The following is a 22,305-nucleotide window of genomic DNA, read 5'->3' as shown; positions in this document are numbered from 1 at the left end:
AATTATTCTGTTAGTTTAAACGAGGAACTTAGAAAGTCGACATGGAAAAGGTATTAAATAGTGGCTTCGATAAACGGCCCAATAAGTTATGTAAAGTGCGGGTGCATCGGGTTACATTACAACCCCTACATGCTGTGTGAGGTAGTACGCATGCGCATGCAATGTCCGCCGCGTACGGCATATGCGGAATATTAAAGGAGGAAAGAGAAAAAAATTAACTTGTAAAGCCATTTTCGTCTATCGGTCCCCTCGCCCGCGGACGGCTACGCGGCTTCTCCAGTGTAGCAGACAGAGAGGCTCGCGCGGTCGCGGCGTACGAACGCTGCTGTACCGAAACGTTCTACGCGTTCGCACCGTTCCGCCGGCTTTGTGATTACACGTTGTGCCACTAATAAATTGTGAAGTGTCCGAACTTTAAGTTTTAGACGTGAGCCGTGTGTATCAACCCTAGACTTCGACTTTCCTTAGTGAAAGATACTTTCTGTGAAGTGCAAGTTCCGCGAAGTTGTTCGTTCTCTAGTGTTACCTATAGTTTGTAAAGTGACAAAAACTAGTATTCTGTAATAGTGATTAACGTTTGCATTATTCATTGCTAGTAAAAGTGGATATCGACCCTTATTTTAAACAAGTTCAAACTTTCGTCAGTCTCTTTGTCTGAGTAAGAAGTTTTTGGAAGCAGAAAATTTGATGACCACAAATTTACAGGTAACTTAGTAAATAATTAAACTATGTTGAAATATTAATAATTTAAGTTAATAAAACTGATAAACTGTGAAATAGATATAAATTGACGTTGATATAAATATACATTTATTCGTAACATTAAATACAGTGTTTACAATAATAACAACTACAATACATTTTATTATAATAAATAATACCGTATTTAAAACAACTAAATCATTCATTTGTTTGCCCATTTAATCTTACTTTTGACTGTTTTATTGCTGAAGTTTAACTTTTGTTAAAAATTTTATATTACAATGTATTAAAGAAATAAAAACATGTATGTATTAAAATTTATTTAAACGAGTGTTATATTTAAAATTTTTCAATATATGTTATTACATTATAAGTAGCTTTTATGTACACCTCACCTGTCCCTTACGACAGCTGTCGGAACAGTGAAACCGGCTTAAAACATCAATTTCAAATGAGACATCTACAACATCAATTAAGATAACTTTTATCAATAAGGAAACAAAATAAAAAGAGTATTTACATGTCTATCTACTTTACATGTAACTAAAAAGGTCAACGATTAGGAACACACCATAACGCTTGCAGGAAACGTTAAGTTACTTTTTTTTATTTACGATTTAATATTTGTATGGCTGAGTGCACTCAAAAATAGACAACTCTAATAAAAATCCATACTTCCACCGATAAATTATCGGGAGACGTTCTTTTTATTGGAGTAACGAATGGTGAGATGAGTAATGGCGCAAGTTTTGCCAATAAATCACGCTTACCCCGACTATGAGGAGCTCCCAACGTCTGAGTAGTATTTGGGAATAGTCCCCCCTTGTTAGTTTTATACACTCAACGAAGTCTGCAGTCGACGGTGGCGAGAAATCGTGCAATATCGACTTTTGATTGTTATCGTTCGCTGTTATATGAGAATGTACCTTTATATTAAATTATTTCTGTAAACTATTCTTATACTAAGTACGCTATTTTAAGAGTGTAATATCTGATAAATTGAATAATTATAGATAGAGATAATCAGTAAAATATCTATTTACCATACTGAGTATTTCTATTTGCATTTTATTATTTTTTTTTGTAATTCGTTATCCGAATCCTATTCCGAAATTCGTTCCTCTTCAAGAATAAGTTACTTGTGCATTTTATTGTAATATGCAAATCATTTACCAAGAAAAGAAATTTTATTGTTCTTGGCAACCACAAAGACTGAATCATATCCGCCCAATAATTATTTGTGTAACTCATGATTCCCCCTATTATTGTCGTTGGCATTAAATATAATCAAATATCAGCAACCATTTTATTGGACAAAAATTTTTGTGTGTCGATTTCTGACAAGAAAATAGAAGTGCTAAATAGACCATTCGATGAGCCGTGAAATGATGTGTCTGTAATGATACCAGTTGATGATCTATTGTTTAGTAATATTGCTGTTGGTAAGTGTATATAGCATTTAAACTTCACATATAGATTTTATTTTGAATGTACATATTACCCTATCCCTGTCTTTAATTACAATACCATTTATCATGCTCCAGTTGTATATAATGGGTTTATGTGTGATATTACTAGCCTTTGGTGTAAAGTTGACACAATTTCATATTAAACACTCTAAGGTTATCTTGAAAAGATTGTTTTCAGCAATAAAACCGCCTTACTGTACTTATATAAGTGTATGATTATATATTTATTCTTCTATTCTTGCTTTATTCCCTATATGGTATAATTCAAATAAAGTGTACTCATTCTTTCTTTCGAAAAACACTTTGAAATAAAGGTATAAAAGTAAATCTTTAATGTTACTAGAATGTAATAACTTATTACCAATGTTGTAACCTAATTTTAAACATATTTTAAAATGACTACAACCGACCACTGATTCTACTTTACGATATCAATACATATGTTGTAACTGTGTTTTTTTTCGATAACTTCTTACAACAAGCCATTGCTCGAGATAAAAATTCTTATTTATGACACGTTATGTGCTAATAAATTATATTATAATTATAACACATTATATGTTTATTTTGTTTTTGTTCTCATAACAACAATCTTATAGCGATCGTTTATCAATCAAAATGCTGAGTGCTTTCGAATCTACGAATAATTTATTATCAGTTATTTCAATACTTAGTGTTTATTTAAAAAGCTGGCACAATGACCTATGTGAATTGTTTGCAATTTAATATAACAAATACATTTGTACGGTAGTGAGTAATGCCGGTTATAATGTCCCTGGTGTTACAGGCGTCCATAAGCTACGGTAATTCCTTTTACCATCAGACGGGCTGTACGTTTGTTTGCTACTACAGTAGTATAAAAAAATCTCACAATAGATTTGTATGTATACTTACTTTATGAAACAGTAATTCACATGTGGCCCTCAACTCAAACTACATTGTTATGTTGTGCTATAAGAAATTTGCAAGTAAAGAAACATGGAGACGTGTGTACACTTATGCAACTTAGAATAGCAAACAAGCTAATGGCCTATCTGATGGAAATCGTCGCCTGTAGAAATGAACTATGGACATAACAGAGTATATGTGAAATGATCAAATGTTTACATTGAATTATTGAACTCGGAACTTTACTATACACAACATTTACGATAAACTGATAATTAACAATAACGTGCGTATAAAATACTATATCGTATATATTGTATATAATAATATAGAAATTATAATTGATAATAACAAATAGATGTTCCCACGTCACCGGAAACCGGCACTAGATCGCCACGCTCTGGTACTTTGCTCTTTCACTATTGTCCCTTTGTCCCAACTTAGCTTCGTCAGTCCTTCAAAAGAGCGGCTCTTTATTTCACGGATCTAGTTTGACGCACTTAATGCGTATTGCATCATTCGTTCCACACCATTTTCCTCTTTGGTGCACATCGATCGGTTGGCTGCCCCTTGTCATAGCTTAAGTAATAAGGATCGTTTATTTTTAATTACATCTCTAAATTGTAGTTTATTTTTAGAAGATCTCACCTTTAGATAAAGGACTTTTAATGTAAATTTGGCCTAATTAATTTAGTATGTAAAATGATGAGCATGCTTATTACCAGAGTAGTCTTAACTTAAGACATAGGCAGGATAGTTTATATGCTAATTAATGCGGGCAAAGCTCAGCAGCAATGCAAAAAGAAATATTATAAAGAGAAAAGATTGATTGTTTGTTTGTAAAAATTACTTAACCAATTTTAGAAATTCTTTTACTTATAAAAGCTACATTATGAGCAAGTAACATTGACTATATATTATTAAAAAAAAAATAGAGATCTTTATGAAAATTACAATAATGAAATCCAAGGTATTAAAAAATTTGCCTTAAAAATAATGCTTTGGCATACGTTTTATTAATGATACATAAAATAATGTTTTACGTATTTATAGTACTCATCATTATCCACAAAAAAATCTGCGAAGCTATACCTATCATAATTCAATCACAATATCCGTTTTTTGTTTAAATTAGTCAATCTAAATGCGAATAGAATCAAATTATAATGATATTCGTATCATAATATTAATATTTCTTCAAATAGTTTTATAATCAAAGTTAGTTATGTATAAGTAAATTTCTCTTTAAATTATTCGATATGAATCTTTCGTTTAGAAGTGACGACAGGTATAAAATTGCTAGATGGAAGCAAATGTCGCAAGTATGAGTGAATATCCTTACAGTTGATATTGTTGTATTATTTTATTGGTCTAAATAGTTTCAAAATACTTATTTAATCATTATCCATCTAACGTACCCGTGTTAAGTTAGGTTCCAAGTTATAAATTAACAGATATTGCTTAATTAATTTAAAATTATATTCTTCAATGAGGCATTAATCAAAAAATATTTTATAAAATGAATCACTGAACATAAAAATAAATTATTAAATTGGTTGAAAATAATAATTTATTCCATGTTCAGTGAATACATTGTACTTTTTTATAGTTAAAAGAGTTAATCTAGTCACTACAAAGATCAAGAGTAAATATAGAGAACAGAAAGACTAGTGAAATTTGCATTCCTGCTTCGGTCCGATGGCTAACATAATCTAGGACCACCCGCGAAGACTTGATTCTCCAATACATTATCAACTTTATTGCAAATACATAGAACTTCAAATCAAGATTTTCAATTACTTCGATCGCACCTATCCCTTGGAATAAGATCGCTACGAACCAGTCGCGCAAATTTCAATATCAAGTGAATATTATTAGCTCACGTCCATCCCATCCGATATCAGCTAAGAATGCAGTATTTCTAGATAGTTGCGACGTACAGATGGGCTTTAATTATAAAGATGTTTTATGTAAATAGAAACAAGCAGATTTTTTTAATCTTCGCTCATTCCAGTACAGTTGCAGCATTCGAATCTCATTAGCAACTGAAATAAAAGAAAAAAGCTGGCAGTAATAAATTTTAGCAAGGCTCAAGTCGAAACGTTTATGGTTCCTTTTAATTTGGTTGCCATTGTCGGGGCGTCCCGCTGAGCACTGCCGCCGCTCGTTGGATTTCTTACTAGAATTCCAGCTGTTTCAAATATTGGTTACTTCTCATTAGTCGATTAAGGATGGAAATTATATATCTGATATTTAATTATGCCGATTAGAATTAAAAGTGTTAGTATTTAAGTTTTTAATGAATATTGAGGTATATATTAAAATGATCATAATCATTATCAATGTTAACGTTTATAATTATATTTTTGTAATAATTTGTTACTTTAGTATTTTTATCAAGTTCTGAATATGAGGCATTCTTACATTTTTCTACTAGCTTATTAAAATTTTACACAAACAAAAAATTCTTAAGGTGCAATTTGTATAATAACTATCGGCAGATGTATTAAGAGCCAGGCAGCAAAGACGTCATAAATCAATGCGGATTTTGCGGTGACTACCTACATTTCGAAGAATTCGTGTTTATTTTAAAACATCAAAGTCATGTGACTAGGGCTCTAATCCTGCTGTGAGTGTGTATCACCCACCACATAGATGACTTGCACTTTCATAAACTCAGGATGTTCTGAATTAACGCCCTACTGATAAAAAAATATTATAGGCTATCGGTTACAGCGGCAAAACTTCTTTTACTGTGGAAGGAAATTGTTTTGAACATCAATCAATTGTTAGTAATTGAAAACATGCAGCTGTTTCTTTACGATGCTATAATAAATCTCATGCAGCGAAGACAATGCCCGTTTCATTACATCTACCATTTTATTTTCTCTTTCAAGGTTAAAACATGGAGTCACTAAAATTTTTATGACGAAATGCGACACGTGTTTCGCGAAGCATCGACACCAAATGCGACCCATCTGTGGAGAACAGAACGTGCCATTTTAGGTTCACATTAAAATTCCCACACATAAAATTGAATGTAAAAAAAGGTTCTATGGCGGACGAGACGGCCCTTCTCCTACTCACAACAAACAAGCAGGTAAGCGAATCTTTACGATCCCTAAATGAAATATGTGTAATCCGACAGGGGATTTTACATCTTATTACGCTCGGACAAAGTACAAGTTTATAAAAATGAAATTCCACAACCGTTCCTCTAACAATATTTTGGGAGTACAAAAACTTTATTTTCTTTTCTATGTTCGAACAAATATAGATGCTATTTTCGGGGGAAAGGGAAGAATTTTAATTTCTTCGTGATTTTTAACCGACTGGAGTTCATTGGTTAGCAACCCTTTATTGCGCCGACTTCGCCTTATACGATTTACTTCCTGGATGCATGAATGATGTCGGTGTTTTGATTACATTATAGCTAACGAATTCGTATAAGGTATCCGCTTTTTATATTCATGTTCACGACGGCCTGCATATCATTTTTTGTTATGCCGTCCCGAACGTTAAAGCCATTAATTTGAAATTGGTCCCTTAAACAATACGTATTCATGAACATCTGCGGCTGACGTTAGTATCTATGAAGTTACTAAACCGTACAAAATAAACATTACCGCATTCAATTTGTGTTGTCAATAAGAGTCGTGACTGCATTTCGGATAATCATTGAAGGGCTTACACCGGCGCGATTGTGATGTGGCAGCATGCTTACAAAAAGTATAAACTGACATACAGTGTGATCTTATGAGTATTTATAATTATACTAGAAGAAACCCCGCGGGTTTGTCCGCGCAGAACCTGTTTGTTGTCTCCCGTTCCCGTGGGAATTTTTATAAACCATTTTTGGATATATAGAGCTAGTAATGTTTAAGTTCAGGTCATTTTTACTGTGTCTTATGAGTCAGTCAGTTAGTTTTACTTTAGAGGCTACCTATTACCAAGAGTTCGACATATGAGCCCATTTATTTCTTGGTATATGTCGTAAAAAATTAAAAACGCTTTAGTGCATTGATATGCATATTACGTAAGCAACCGCCGTACAAAGTGTCAGATCAGCTTCAGTGGCTTCGGTTGCACTTTTTAATATTCAGCTTCTATAATATATAAAGTAAAATGGAGCTATGAATATCATTTAAAAGAAAACTTTTTTGTAACAAAAAGCAAGGTTCTAGTTTGCTTGATAAAAAGTATAAGATATACTATGTCATTTACGGCATACGATATGAAATTTTGTACCGCGACAATGCTGTCACAATCAGGATGAATGACATTCCTTAGTATAATTATATGATGTGTTACATAGATTGTATCTATATCCTGTGTCTATAGATTAAATCTATGTAACAGTGCCGTCTACTCTTGGCATATCTACACTTGCGATTAATTTATTTTGGAGTTCCTGTGCTTTTATGTATGCAGTGATGCGAATTAAATTGTAATCTTAGATTATATAGGTAGAGCATCGAGTTTCAAAAACGAGTACTCTTTATATCAGCTAATTACCAAATTAGCCGACTCGTTTTTTTTATTAGTGTTCTATATACTTACGCATACAATGTATCTCGACGTATCATATATTAAATAAAATGAGTGTTTACGTATTAAAAAGGCACAGAAATTATAAGAGAAAATAAATATAGAAGTTATAAAAGGATTATTCATAACTATTTAATACGCAAAAGTGTATAAAAAGTTGTCCTGTTTTCATCGAAGCATTTGTATAGAGACATTCTATCTATATAATCTAAGATTGTGACCTACAAAATACATCCAGTATGATATCTATTCAATGATAGCTGTATTGACAGTAATTAATAACAGCATTGTGGAGTACAGGCCACATACTAATATTATTTATAGCTATATATTATTATTTATCAAATTCGAAATTGACACGCATATCTATTGTTTCCTTTTGGCTAGCCTTCACGGTCCTAGTCTTCTAAGTTCCTTTGACCATTATACATATATTTCCAATTTCCATTCTTGGTTTCCTTTGTCACTCACAAGCATTATAGGTAGTCAGATACCAAGCTAGCTAGGAGATTGGATAAGATTTTATTTCAACTTATGTTTTCTCGTACTGGAGTATTGTTTTTTCCGTAATCACGTCTTGATAACTACATTTTGGGAATTAAATGGAGCGGTGACATATCGCATGTCAGTTTATTACTAAGTGGAAAATAAGTTTTTGTTGGGAAAGTTATACCTTGCAATTTTATAAAATTACTTAAAATTTTATTCTTTATTTTTTTTTATTTCAAACAGGTTCCGATGATACTGGACATAAATATGTATAAGCGTGGTTGGTTATGTTAACGTCCAGCGTTGGAACAATCAAAACAATAATGTTATGATAGGCGGCGGCAGTGGTGATCGGTTCGTGTTGATTTTAAACATTCGCCGCGAGCTCGGCTAAGATTATCCTCCTTGTAATACTTGGCCCTTGGGTTGTGTGCTTACTTTACCTCATGCCCGTTGTTTAACCAACCCATACTCCGTCATTGTTTGCACAAATTACTTCACACATATCCACAAACGTTCGTGTTACAGTTTGTAAGCAATCCTTTCTGTGACCATTCGAACAATTCATAATATTCAAAACAGCGACATGTCTATCAAAATGTTTACAACCACTACCGTCGTCAGTTGGCCCCAAACGGTCATAAACTATAAATATATTATGCGACCAAGCGTTGTAAAATCTGTACAGTGGAAAGATAATTTATTAACTATTTGGTGTCTTGGAATGTTGTTTAAGATGTTACTGATAATTATTATCACTAAATATATGTATAACCAATTATTTTAACAGCTATTCTGTTATTGTGTTGTAAGTGTGTATCAATAACTGACTATGTGACAGCGCCAGATAATTTTGTAAGTATAAAATCTCTTAGAACCTCTTGCTATAATTTTAAATTTTAAATTAGATAATACAATTACGTGCTGTAATATACTTGTATTTATAACAATGTTTGTTTTGTTTAAAAACTATTTTGAATATTTACACATTTTACTAAAAAGTTTTATTAAGTCGAAAAATGTAAAAGTACGCGTGGACTTGAATCGATATTCATAAGTACATATATATATATTAAGTATTCGTATGAATACTCTTGTAAATTAAAAGTATAATCTATCTCAAATAGAAAGTCTGAACACATTAGATTAAAAAGTTTAACTTTCCACCAAGATTTGACCGCGTGTCACTCAAAAATTTGTGCTGAGATTTTTATTATAAAAGGAGAACTATTAGTTAATATTTTTTCAAATTCTGCATTAATGCCAACTGCGTTACTAACTCGTTTACCTATTTGTTTAGTTACGATAAATAAGTATTATATTTCGATTAGGTAAAAATTCATACAGATAGTACTAATCGTGATGATGATGAGGCATCTGCCGTTAAATGTCCAATACTGAACATAAGTCTCTTCCTTGTGGGGCTTTGCGGAATAGTTGCCACGCTTGGCAGGCGAGTTGGCAACGCAGTTAGACTTTGGTGATGTTTTAAGAGGACGATACTGCCCATCTTTCTACTATTAAGTACTGACCTTAATAATTTCTAATCAAATTATGGATCAGATTTCTGTTATCGAACCTCATAACCGAAAGCCTATTACTGGAAATATTACTGTTACGTCGAAAACTTTTTTAATAACACAAAAAGTCGCTTAACTAATACACCCAATTATTTATTTACTTACGGTACTTACATTATATTACCTACATAAATCTTCCGGAAGATATGTATGTCTATTAATATCATATGATAGGTAATATAGGCTTGTCATTAAATAAGTGAATGTCTGGGGATGGCTGTAAGCAATCTTCTTGTTAACGAAATGGTCAATAACAGGTTTCAAATTATTACAACAGGTCCAGGAAACGCTTTGGTAGGCAAACGATCTGGTAATTTATATTTAAAATTGGAAAACATTTAAGATTTTTTATATTTCGAATGTCGATATAAGATATTTAAGATTATAGATAGTATCACTATCTCACATAATTATTTCGTTACTGTTGGAACATGTCCATTTTGAATGTTTTGATTTTTCTATGTTCTCACTTTACTCGTTTGATTGAATCCATTACCGGTTAATGTTATGGCATTCTTGAAATAGGGAGATATATATTTCATTAGATTCTTTCTTCCAGAAAATTTTTTAGGTAAATTATAATCCTATAATTGGATTAATAGGAGGAAGTTTGAACAAGCGTTTCATAATATATTAATAAAATGAGCTAGTTCGAAGGGAAAACCATTGATTAATTTCTAGAGCACTGGCTCTAATATAGTTAGAAATGTGGTTTCTTCTGAACATAAGCTTCTCCCATATGGGGAATTTTGCCAGTAGTTGCCATGCTTGACAGGCGGGTTAGCAATCGCAGTTAACTTTGGTGGTTTTAAGAGGAATGCTCATCCTTTGACAATTAAGTTCCCTTAGTCTCCTTTTACAACACCCATGAGAAAAGAAGTGATAGGCCATTCTATGTCGGGACCACACGGCAGTTGTGACTCATACTGTACTGTTATTATTTATATGAGCTTTATTCAAGTTTTAAAATTCAAGGATCCTCAACAAGTTTCGAATTTGATGGAGCTCTTATTTATAAGTGCGGTTTACGGCGTGAGTAGGGCCGATATAAATAATTGCAACTACTAATTAATGAAACAAGACTAACTAATGAAAATAAAATGTAACTTATTTTATAATATCATAAATGTTAGATACATACCTGGTAAGAACAAAAAGAATTTAGATATAAATACTGGAAAGTTAGTAGTATGTATCTGCAATATAGATGCAATTTGGTACGTACTGGGTGAATTTCGACTTCCGACCTACGACGAACGATGTGCGAGTGGATCGAACTTTACTGCCTATAAAGTCTTTATTGCCCATTGTCGACGATTATTACTTAACCCTCATGACTTATGAAGTAATAAATTCGATCTTTCATACCGATCACGATACGATTTTGGTCATATGAGTATTCAGTGTGAATAAATGCTTGTGCCGGTATACTTTTAACGTCGAAAATATGTGTTTCTATATTTTCTCAAAATAGTTGTTTATAAGACCAAATAGTTATAGTCTTTAACATTAAGTGTTCTTTCAGATATCTTAGAATTTATATAAAATTCACTGCTACGACATTTATATACCACTTTGCAGTATTTCAGGATTATAGACGCAGCGATATACGCTACGAGTTAAAGTTATTCAGATAATTTTGTACTTTTTCGAAAAAGATATTTTATAATTTTTTTTTATTTTATGATTAAATATTATATAAGCTAAGGCAATATGGAATTTAATTGCTATTATATAGATAATATATTTAATAAAAAATATTCAATACGTAAAACTGCAGTGCAAAATTAGAATTGAAAGACTAAGTCATAGTTATAGAGATTTTTTTCATTTTAACTATCTTTGTTTTGTCAATTATTACTCTATCGATATATACAAATATCTATCAAACAAATCACAACTGATGAATATTATACAGAAATGTCTAATCATGGGCGTAAGGGATTACTATTACTACTTTATTCCTGTATATAATTGTGTTTATTATTTATTCTATAAGGGTATTTGTTTTGCCTTTTATGTCTCTATTTCCGAGAGTTATATATTAATGAAACATCGATAATTATTTATTATTACCTCTTTGTTGGATAATTTATTTGCAATTGTATTATGTATTATTCTTTGTCTAGAATTGTGATACGACTTTTAGTTTAATTACTGTAATGGATACTACATTATATGAACATAACTGGATATATTACGTCAGTATTGTGTTCTTTGTCATATCTTAGTAGTATTATTATTGCTTTTATATTTTTATATGTGTTTTTTTTTTGATAAATTGAGAAATAAATAACAAAACAGATGTAATCAAAATTAAATAGCTAAAATAATAAGCATTACTGTACAAAGGATATCAACTATAGAAGTATATTATGTTAGATGGCCTATTGGGCTCATTGAAAGCCACGCTTGCTTTATACTGTCCCCGCCTTCTGAGGCATAAAGTTATTTTCACAACAAAGCACGCGGGGCCTCTGAGCTTCTTATATTGGACCTCTCTTGAGCCGATCTATTGTGATCTTAATGCTGTATTATATTAATGCGATAAACATCTACGAGAAGATGTCTGTGCTCATTTTTTTTTTTGTGAATTATCTCAGTTTAATATTGGCATGAACACAGCCTAACAGGGGAATCGTTTCTCTGGTTACGAAGAATTTATCTCTCGCGTCGATCAGAGGGGAAGTATCCAATTCTATTAATGAAATCTTTTGAAATTTCTCGATCTAATATTTCTTTTTATTATTTTACAAAAGATCAGTAACCGCTATTGAATCTGAAGTATCGAGACAACTTTTTTGCGTTCCCATTCTGTTTGCGAGATATTTTTCCCAAGAAAATATCTACCAATTTTTGTGACACTTTTTGGATTAATTTAATATTTTTGGTAAATTAATTGGGAGTTTGTTTATTTTATTTTTACCTAATTTTTTTATTACTATTACATTTGATCTAATATTGAAAATTTTTATTCAAAATCTATTTTGTAAAATTATCTGAAAATACTTTTACCAAGCTATTATCATATGAGTAAATATTTATATGGTATTATTATTAAATATTACTACACTGTCATTCGTTAAAAGATTTTAACGGTATAAAAACCAAAATGACCGACGGCGATAAAAACTAAGTTATTTACAAATATGACACATTTATAGTTTAGTTATAATTCGATGTATTATTGAATATAAATAATTGAAACAGCATTAAAACACTCATGCTTAATGACAGAGCATGAAAATCTAAATTTAGTGAGCATTATAAGGCGAGCTGGTTCGCTGAGCCACGCACAATGAAACTTTGTGCCTTCTCTGAATAATTGCCGTATTTAACTGTACAGATTGTGTCTCGGGTTGCATCACAATAGGGTATTTAGTTCGTGAAAGAAACTAAAATACCATTGTTAGCCACGCTATAGGATTTAGTTGTGGCATATTTTGAAAGTTTAATTTGAAATACTCATTTCTTGAGTTAATAGCCAATTGGATTTTAATAACAGTATCTTTGTTACTCAAAAACATAAAATAAAATATGTACTTTCAGTGATTGCACGCAATACGCAGATCGCCGTCATGTGTAATATAAAGTTACAAAATTATAATATCCAAAATCATGACATTTCCTATTTAACTTATATTAGAACTATATTGGTGAGTCAGTGTACTTTATTCGGAAGCGAAATATGACATTGAATTAATATAACATAGGTAACTATTTTTAATTTATATTTGCGTCAAATTATTATAAATATTGTAAATCAAAAGAATAATATGAATACGGTGAGTTTATAATATTTTTAAATAAAAATATATAATTAATAAGAATAATATTAAGGAATACATAATATAATTCTTATTAATTATATATTTTATGTGCGTAAACTAATTTATCTTCTAAAAGCATCACCGAGAATGTCCAATATCGATTGCCAATTTCTTAAGAAATAGAAAAGTGGCACAAAGCGAGACGTTTGTGCCCTACGGTGCACTTAAAGAAGTTGGCGACTGTGCCTATGGACGACTTTGTTCTTCAAAACTAAAGAAAAGTTGCTATCGTTGAGACCTCTTACTTCTGTCAGTTGACATTTCCGCACCTAAATTACTATTAAATTACATTTCTGGCTTACTTATAGTTAATGGATCTTCTGTTATTTCTCAGCTTCAATGGGAATAAGTTAGGCAATTTTGTTTGAAATTGTATTTTTCTATGTAGGAATTATATGTTCCCAGCTTTAATCTGCGACTTTGTTCGCGTGATCGGCATATGTTTACCGAGGGGGATAAAAAGTCTATATTTTTCTTCATACCATATATGTAACAAATGTCATAGTGATTGGTTAAGCCGATAAGACGATATAAGATAACAAACAAACTCACTTCAATATTGGTAAGGATAACTAACTAACTGATCTATAGCGATTACATAGCATGTGTTATCTGATGAAGAGTCAAGCCTTTGGAATCAACGAATTATGAAAGTGAAGTAAGCAAGAGACCTGTACCACAGAGAATACAATACTGCCTATATAAAGATAGAGTTCTATGGCACTCAATTTACTGTCTACTCCGCAACAGATTTTTGACGTGATTATTCATAAAGAATATAAAAATATACATTTTTGTGGAATAATATCTTATAACATTAAACCAAGTAATAAATCCCTTGAATTTAATTTTTTTTTTATAAAAAAATAATACTTTTATTATTTTATGTTTCAGCATGTTTTACATTATGTTTACTTACCATATTTATTTATTTTACATTTATATTACGTAGTTAAAAACATTGTTGTGACACTGTTAACCTAAACGACAATCACAATGGTGCATTGAGGTCATTTATGGTATTCTAAAGTTTTACAAACATCTGCTTAAAAGGAACGGACTACCATATCTATACAATAGCGGTAACTGACTGAATTATGTCGCCAGCCTGATGACTTTTAACAGAATGGGTATTTAAAGACATTGTTAGCCATTTTCAACAATTATTATACAATTTCTGGTATTTATACTTTTAATTTATTTACAGAAATATGTTAAAAAACAACGCCAAATATCTCTATATAATAATTGTATACCTTAAATAAAAAATATAAGGAAATAGGCTCATGTGATGCTTTATCTATATAGATGGCAATATAAGTAAAAAGTTGTATTAGTGATAAAGTTTTCTACACAATGCGTTTTTACATCTTTGGATATTAAAAAAAGTTCAGTTTTTGAAAAATATGCTCACGACTACAATCTGTGATAGTGTAATTAGAACTCTTTGTCGACTGTTGATGTTATGATGACGATACAGGCTCTTATGATTGCGGAGCCTGTATCGTCATCATAACATCAACAGTCGACAAAAAATATTCTTTTTTTTTTCAATAAATTCAGTTATTAAAGTTTAAATATGGTGATAGGTAAACATTTTCTTAAAGATTTTACTAAGTAATTCCAATGTCAGGTAACATTATTGAAATACTTTACAATAACCATAAAATTTATGCAATAATATTTAAATTACATCAATAGCTTTATGCATTTATATTATTATGATTCTTATTCCTTTATGTCTTTTAATTAGAATTCAATACCTCGTGTAGTGTTTCATTTAAGAAATGTTCGGCCAAATTACTTAGCCGAACATTTCTTAAATAGAAGGAATCTTGCAACTTTATGTATGATTGTTATGACATGGTGCTGAGTAATCGCCACGTTTAAGTACCTCGTATTTATACTCCATCCCGTTGCGGCTCCAACCACAATGGAATATTTAGGGCGAGAACGAAACTTTTGCAGTGCGCTCATATATTATTTCCATAGCGACATGTGAATGTTGTACTTTTTATGGTAGCGTAACTCAAAAGGTGAAATATGTTTGTGATTTGTGTGCTTTGTTAACAGTTAACAGTCAAGTTTTGTGGGAATCTACATATTATTAATAATTTTTTTATAAAAAATAATTTCAAGACCGCGGTGGCACGTGTATAGTTTGTTGCAAACGAGTTTGTGACAGAGGTAACGATGGTGCGACCATACGACCTGTCAGGCTATGAAATAATCGTTATAAGTTTTATGAGAAATTTTCAAATTTATTGTAATATTATAATTTCATATATTTTACGGTTTATTTAAATTGATATAGGAATTCATAGTGTTGAATTTGTATTGATATTTAATTATAGTTTATTTGAAATTATGCATGACATGTTAACAAATTTATATTTTTTATATATATATATATGTAGTTATTTTTACTATAACATTAATCTCATACTGTCTATATTTTTTTAACTCTATATATGATACTTTACTAAGTAGGTATAAGTTTTTGAATTATAAACCTATCATTAAAAAGCACTACACAATGTGCATGCACGTCTTTTTTATAATTAGAAAACAGATTTAAAAAGAAACAAATGAAATAAACAATTGCAAGAATATTGTTTGTAAAATAGCTAAATAATATAATAATACTACAATAAAATTAATATTCATGCTTATTAATAAATCACAGCAAGAAGTTCTATATAAGGTGTGAAGCCATAACACTGAGATTCGTTAGTGAATAAATAACGAGCAAGTAGAGAAGTCGTGTAAGAACTTACGTCCACCCGTCAACACACAAACATAGTTACCTCGACACTCGTTATAACGCGAATTTACTTCTATTTTGCTTGGTTGTGTCATCTTATATGGGGAGAAGGAATTGTTTGTTATAGCGAGATTAGTTCTTTATTATTATTATTTCAGCCATTAACTGTCCACTGCTTAGTGGGTTTTGCCAGTAGTTGCCACGCTTGGCAGGCGGGTTGGCAACCGTAGTTAGGCTTTGGTGATGTTTTAAGAGGGACGCTGCTGCCCACCTCTCGACCATTAAGTTCCCTTAGTCGCCACTTACAACACCCACAGGAAAGGAAGGGGTGATCTACTATATGCCGGGACCACACGGCGATTAGTTCTTATTTCTAGAAATATATCCCGTCAGCTCGATCTCCACACATGATCTGACTGCGTCCTCATCTATCATTACTCACTGGTATCGATAAAGCAGACAGTGTTACTATTTTATTATCATCCATTAGATAAAATCATGTTAAGTATTTGTAAGAATTATGTGTAGGTGTAAATCTGATTCATATAATTATTTAAACTTCATTAATCAATAATATATGGTATAATATAGTCCGTGTCGTCCCGGCATAAAATAGGCTACCCCTTTCTTTCCTGTTGGTGTCATAAGAGTCGACTAAAGGAACTTAATGGTAGAGGAATGGGCAGCAGGTTCTCTCTTAAAACATCTTTAAAAGTTTAACTGTGGTTGCCAACCCGTACCGTGCGTGGCAACTATTGGCAAAACCCCTTATGGGAAAAGCTTATGTTCAGCATCAGACAGTTAACAGCTGAAGTGATGATGGTATGATACTGTAGCCGGAACTAAAGCAAAAGGAATTCTTTAATAGCCAGCTTTCTGAATATACAGAAATATATGTACATGTAAATTATTAGAATTAAGAAGACTTTACATAAAGTTGAAACATTTGTTATAAGCGACAAACGTAATAAGTTCATAAAATTGTCTTTGTCCAGTTTATATGGCCATATAAAGTATATTATTTTTTATCATACCATATTTGCCGGAAGCTGTAGGATCAGAACGTTTTACATTTCTAATATTCTATAAGATTGTCTGGTGCTGTAAATAATGCTACCTATATTTTGTAACAAGGTGAGCAATGAAATGGCGTGTTTATAGCCAGATTTGTAGTGGCGATAAACGACAAAGGTATTTATAGGTGCTTCAGAATTTACAAAGTAAGTACTATAAGAATACTGTTTTACTGAAAATGGTTTAAAACTATATAAATAATGAATCGATTCTTGCATTGTGCGATGAAAGAGCTGATTCTCTTGCATTCATAAGAACATTTCAGAACTAAGACGAATATTTTTATTTCAGGTAGACCGATAAGAAAATATTAAATTGTGAGAGTAAAATTTTATTAAAATACAAAAAATATTATTAATAATAAGATTATCATCTAACATCTGCCGACTACAGAAATAACAATAAAAGTACCAAAATCAGATGAGAATTGACAAGGGATTTTATATAATATATTATATATATGATATTATGACAATGATTGACTGGTAGAGAACACCGTCTAGTGTTAATTCCGCCAAATGTACATAGAATTTTGCTGTGCGTTAAAGTTTAAATAAGTAAATATATTATATAACTCATGGAAAGTGGTAATCTTCGGCAATTGACACGTACAGTACCATGAACATAACAGAGTATACTATATCTAATTGTTAAATATACCAAGTGGCAAACCTATATACAAAAATAATAGTAGTATTTCCCTGTTTGAAGTGCGTTAAATATATAATTATAAGAATATAGATTGTAAGAATTGTAAACTTGATTATGTGCATTCATAATAATTTCTAAATATGTAAATATATTAACGCTTACTAGCGTGAAGTGAGATATCCATATTTAATCCTATCATTTACAAATGAAACATCGGCTTAACCAGCGGATATTATTCCGTTTGATATGATAGATTTATGTTCAGAATTTTGCTGGTGACACGACATCACTGGCTTATAGCTTTATCTGCTATTATTTATTTCTTACTTCTTTCAATGACGTTTATAATTCGCTATTTATATGTCTCTGAATAACAAAGATCTTCTTGTGAAGTTTCCACTGATTACAACATTGTAAAATAAAATGGTTTTAATTAAAGTATCAGATAAAATGTAATCACGTGTGGATGTTTGTTTCGTAACCATCATTGAATTAACATTATGTTCTCTTTCTCCTCGATAATGAGTCGCTTTATTAAATGCATAGGTATTTATGTTAATTTTTTCCATAATGAAATTTACTTATATAGATCGTTTTGTCTAATACGAGCATTCGATTTCAATGTTTCAAATTACTATAAATTACTGGCACATCGTTTTAAACTTACATTTTTTTTATTAAGCATATATGTTTTACGAAATATACAACATAATTCAACAAAAGTATTTACATTAGCATTGAGCTAATAATAATATTATGTAACCAAAAATTTAGATTTTTTTCTACAAAAAAAAAAAAAACATACATTCAGTATAGAATTAATATTGGACTGATATGGAAGTAAATTCTATAGAGAGTAAATTGAATATTATACTTATGTATAAAAAGTATAGTCGAATTGAGAAGCACCTCCTTTTTGAAGTTGGTTGAAAACGCATTATCTTCAGACGTTCCGAGATATTCACGCAACGTCAGTTTCTGTTTATCCCTAATCCTTGTTCAATGATATAACGCTAAATGTTGGGTTGCTCTAGTGTTATTTATGGGCCATGTCATGAGGTCCAGATAAGTGTTAAGTGATAGATAAATATTGTGGCTAGTTTTTTCGTTACGTGGTTTTCTGTATTTGCTAAAGGGAATTCTTTATAAGATACATTATCTATGTGGTTAAAAGGGCTGTCTATAAAGTTGACGATTATTTACCTGATGACATATTCATTATTATATATCTAAACGTAATTAATTAATTGATTCCTAAGTTCTATTCTCAATGGGTTCAATTAAACAGGGTTTTTGAGATTTGGGTGTTATATTAATGTTGATCGTTATTTAGATTATTGACACAGTTATCAGTGTTACTGTTTAAATATAGATTTATTTTTCATATTTTGAGGGATTGCGATTTGACGAATAAAGCAGAAACAAAAGAATAGGTGAATGAAATCTTCAAAACTTTATATTATACATATTGTTTTGATTGAATAACGATACCAGAGCGGATTTTTGTTTTGCTGTTATATTTATAGTACATATTTAATACTGACACTTAAATAAATAGAAAAGTAATTATCTATGTAATATTATAATTAGATATACTGTTTTATATACTACAAGGATCCGCTCAAAAACTAAGTTTGAAAAATAGAGCTGTATAAAATTTAATAAGAAAATAATACATTATTATTATCAAGTCAAAAGATCTGGTTCACAAAGATTCGAGATATTCTTTAGGATAAAGTTTAAATAACATTAAAAATGTTAATGTAAGTCTGTGTGTAGGCGTTACTTGTAAAGTTCGAGATCGCCCGTACTCTGTAATGAATATTTTGTGTTCAGCTTGTTATCCTAGCTATCGAATAATGGTTTTAGAATAATTTTAGATTAGTGAACATTATTTTGGTTTTATATCTTGAGAAACAATAATTTACATCATTATTATATATGTATGTACACTTTTTTTATAGTTTGGATTTTAAACTTTAATAAATAAACATAAAAATCAATTTTCAATATTAAAAAACTACCATATCGTTAGTATACAAAAATCCAAAATGTACAGTCTAATATGTGACACTACTATAAGATATCTAGAGTGTGAAAAATATGCGTGGACGACATGGCAGTCGGAGATTGAGGGCTAACATAGAAGCTTGTAAAACTTCTGGTAGTAATGATGGTGGTCAATCTTCGAGTGTTGACATACTAAAAGTAGCGGAATTAAACAAAATAATTCTAATCAAGTAACCAGTAAATCATGCAATAATTTCGAGCTTGCGGAAATATTGCGTCGAATTCTAACTAAAATATACTTAATATGTAGATACGAATTTGTGTATTTTTCTCTATATTATTTATCATTGAGTCTACTTAGTAATATCTTATCCTATTTAAGCTTTATAGTATGATTACTGAAAACTTTTTTAATGTATCTTTCACACGATATGTGTATCTTGGGTTTTTTTTTTGTAAGTCTTTGGTATATTTTTGACACATTTATGAAACTGAATTAATTTAATTATATAACAATTTCAAAGAATTATTAATCTGTACAGCACGAGTCGCAATGCGTATTGCAACGCGAAAGTTCTGGAGTGTAGCATAATAATGCTTAATCTTTTTGTAGCGAGCGGCGTAAGTCCGTTTAATTGGCAAGTCACGCCACGCCAACGGCTCGGGCGTCGGGTGTGAGCCCAGAGATAAGGCAGAGTAAATGTCTAGGTAAGTAAGTACCTAGTATAGAGTTACACGTACCTGCTACTTTCACTTAATTATTTTATACTCACCATTATAAGCGACTTTATTCGTATTAGGTATAATTAAACGGTATTCGCCTAAGGGTGAAGTCGAAAGTCTTTGAAAACTGGCAATGTTCGCCAGTTCCATAGGCGTCGAAGAATATTTTGTTTATGATTCATGCCAAAAGGTAATATATATAGTAAAAGTACCACTTTCTATCTGGAGGTAAAATTTGATCGAATCGAAATATACAATAAAAAATATATTACATATAATTAAGGGAACATTAATTATGTGTAAAATAAATTAAATATATATATATATATATATATATATATATATATATATATATATATATATATATATATATATCTTGGAGGAGAAGGGATTGGTAAAAAAAAATTACTACAATGATAGATGTAGTTAGTTAATGCCAGTAACAACAATTATAAAAATAAATCATTAAATAAAACACCCAAATAATTTCATACTGCTCTATTAATAAAATGAACTTAATATTACTAAAAGTTAGATAAATTTAAAGTTGAAAATTTTTATTCTCTAATTAAGAAGATCTAGTGTTCTGTAATGGCTTACAAGAGAAATATTTGTTGACTAAATTAAGACAAAAACACAGAAATTACTTTAGTTTTAGGTTACATTGACTTTTTAAGCTAGTGTAATTATTAAAAAAATAAGAACTGAGAAATTGAGAACAGTCTCCTTTCTTAAGCTTCTATTTCGTTTAAAAACAAAACATTGGAGATTAATTCAGTTAATAAATTCGAAATAATGTTTTCAGGCTCATGATCTTTCTCTGAATTCATTAAAAATAAATATGCCTGTTTACGAATAAAAAATTAAATTACTTTCATTTATTTTTATTAAATAAATTTGATAAACAACTTTATATTTGCGTACTGAAAATATAAAAGAGGACGCTGATACTTCTTTTATTGACTACACGTCCATGTAACCGTATTTTCCAACATTTTCCTTTAACAAATTAACGTTTCAGAGTTCTAATTGAGTTCCCAAAGTTTAGATCCAGTCTTCACGGAAAGTTGAAGGCTAACGCAGGTAACAATTTTAGTGAAATAATTTAAGGTAAATAGTGGGCTGCAGACTTGAGTAATTTAAATCTGTGTTTGAATAAAACATGTTTAAAGATTGTGTTGAGAAACTCTTTAAAACTGACTTTGTTACGTTTGTTTTTTACCCGTTATTGCTTTTTTTTTTAATTTAAGATAAATATTACCATAAGTCAAAATATCTTGAATGTCTTTTAATATTTAAATCATTACTTTGTTATTACAATAGAAAAATATATTAGAATTATTCAATCAATATTATGTAAAAGAATCTATCTTTTAATTATTTTTTTTTTTTCTATATATTCTCATATTTTTGTCCAGAGTCAAAAATTCCAAATATAATAATATTCTCAAATGGTGAACAGAACTTAAAAGCATAAATAATATATGTAAGTAGATCGACAGTAGAATATAACATTTCTAAACAATTTTAGCCAAATTTGTGTCGCCACAAAATCTTAGATTAATGAACTTTAAATT

At 30.5% G+C, this 22,305-nt stretch overlaps 1 protein-coding gene across 3 annotated transcripts in view; it reads left to right on the top strand.

The window, feature by feature from the left end:
• Positions 1–244: 244 nt before the first annotated feature.
• The window catches only part of LOC113520651 (uncharacterized), a 157,995-nt gene continuing 135,934 nt past the window's right edge, over positions 245–22,305 (top strand). For 2 of the 3 annotated variants that reach the window (XR_003402355.3, XM_031910137.2), the window contains exon 1: positions 246–705. The gene's annotated coding sequence lies outside the window, so the exon portion shown is untranslated. Of the gene's footprint in view, positions 706–22,305 lie in introns of all 3 variants that reach the window. The other variant, XM_031910136.2, reaches the window with a different exon arrangement.

This window comes from Galleria mellonella, unplaced genomic scaffold (genome assembly GCF_026898425.1).
Source record: "Galleria mellonella isolate WM207_F2 unplaced genomic scaffold, CSIRO_AGI_GalMel_v1 utg36, whole genome shotgun sequence".
NCBI classification, from domain to species: Eukaryota; Metazoa; Arthropoda; class Insecta; order Lepidoptera; family Pyralidae; genus Galleria; species Galleria mellonella.
Note: the sequence above shows the minus strand (reverse complement) of the source record. Positions and strands in the feature narration are given on the sequence as shown.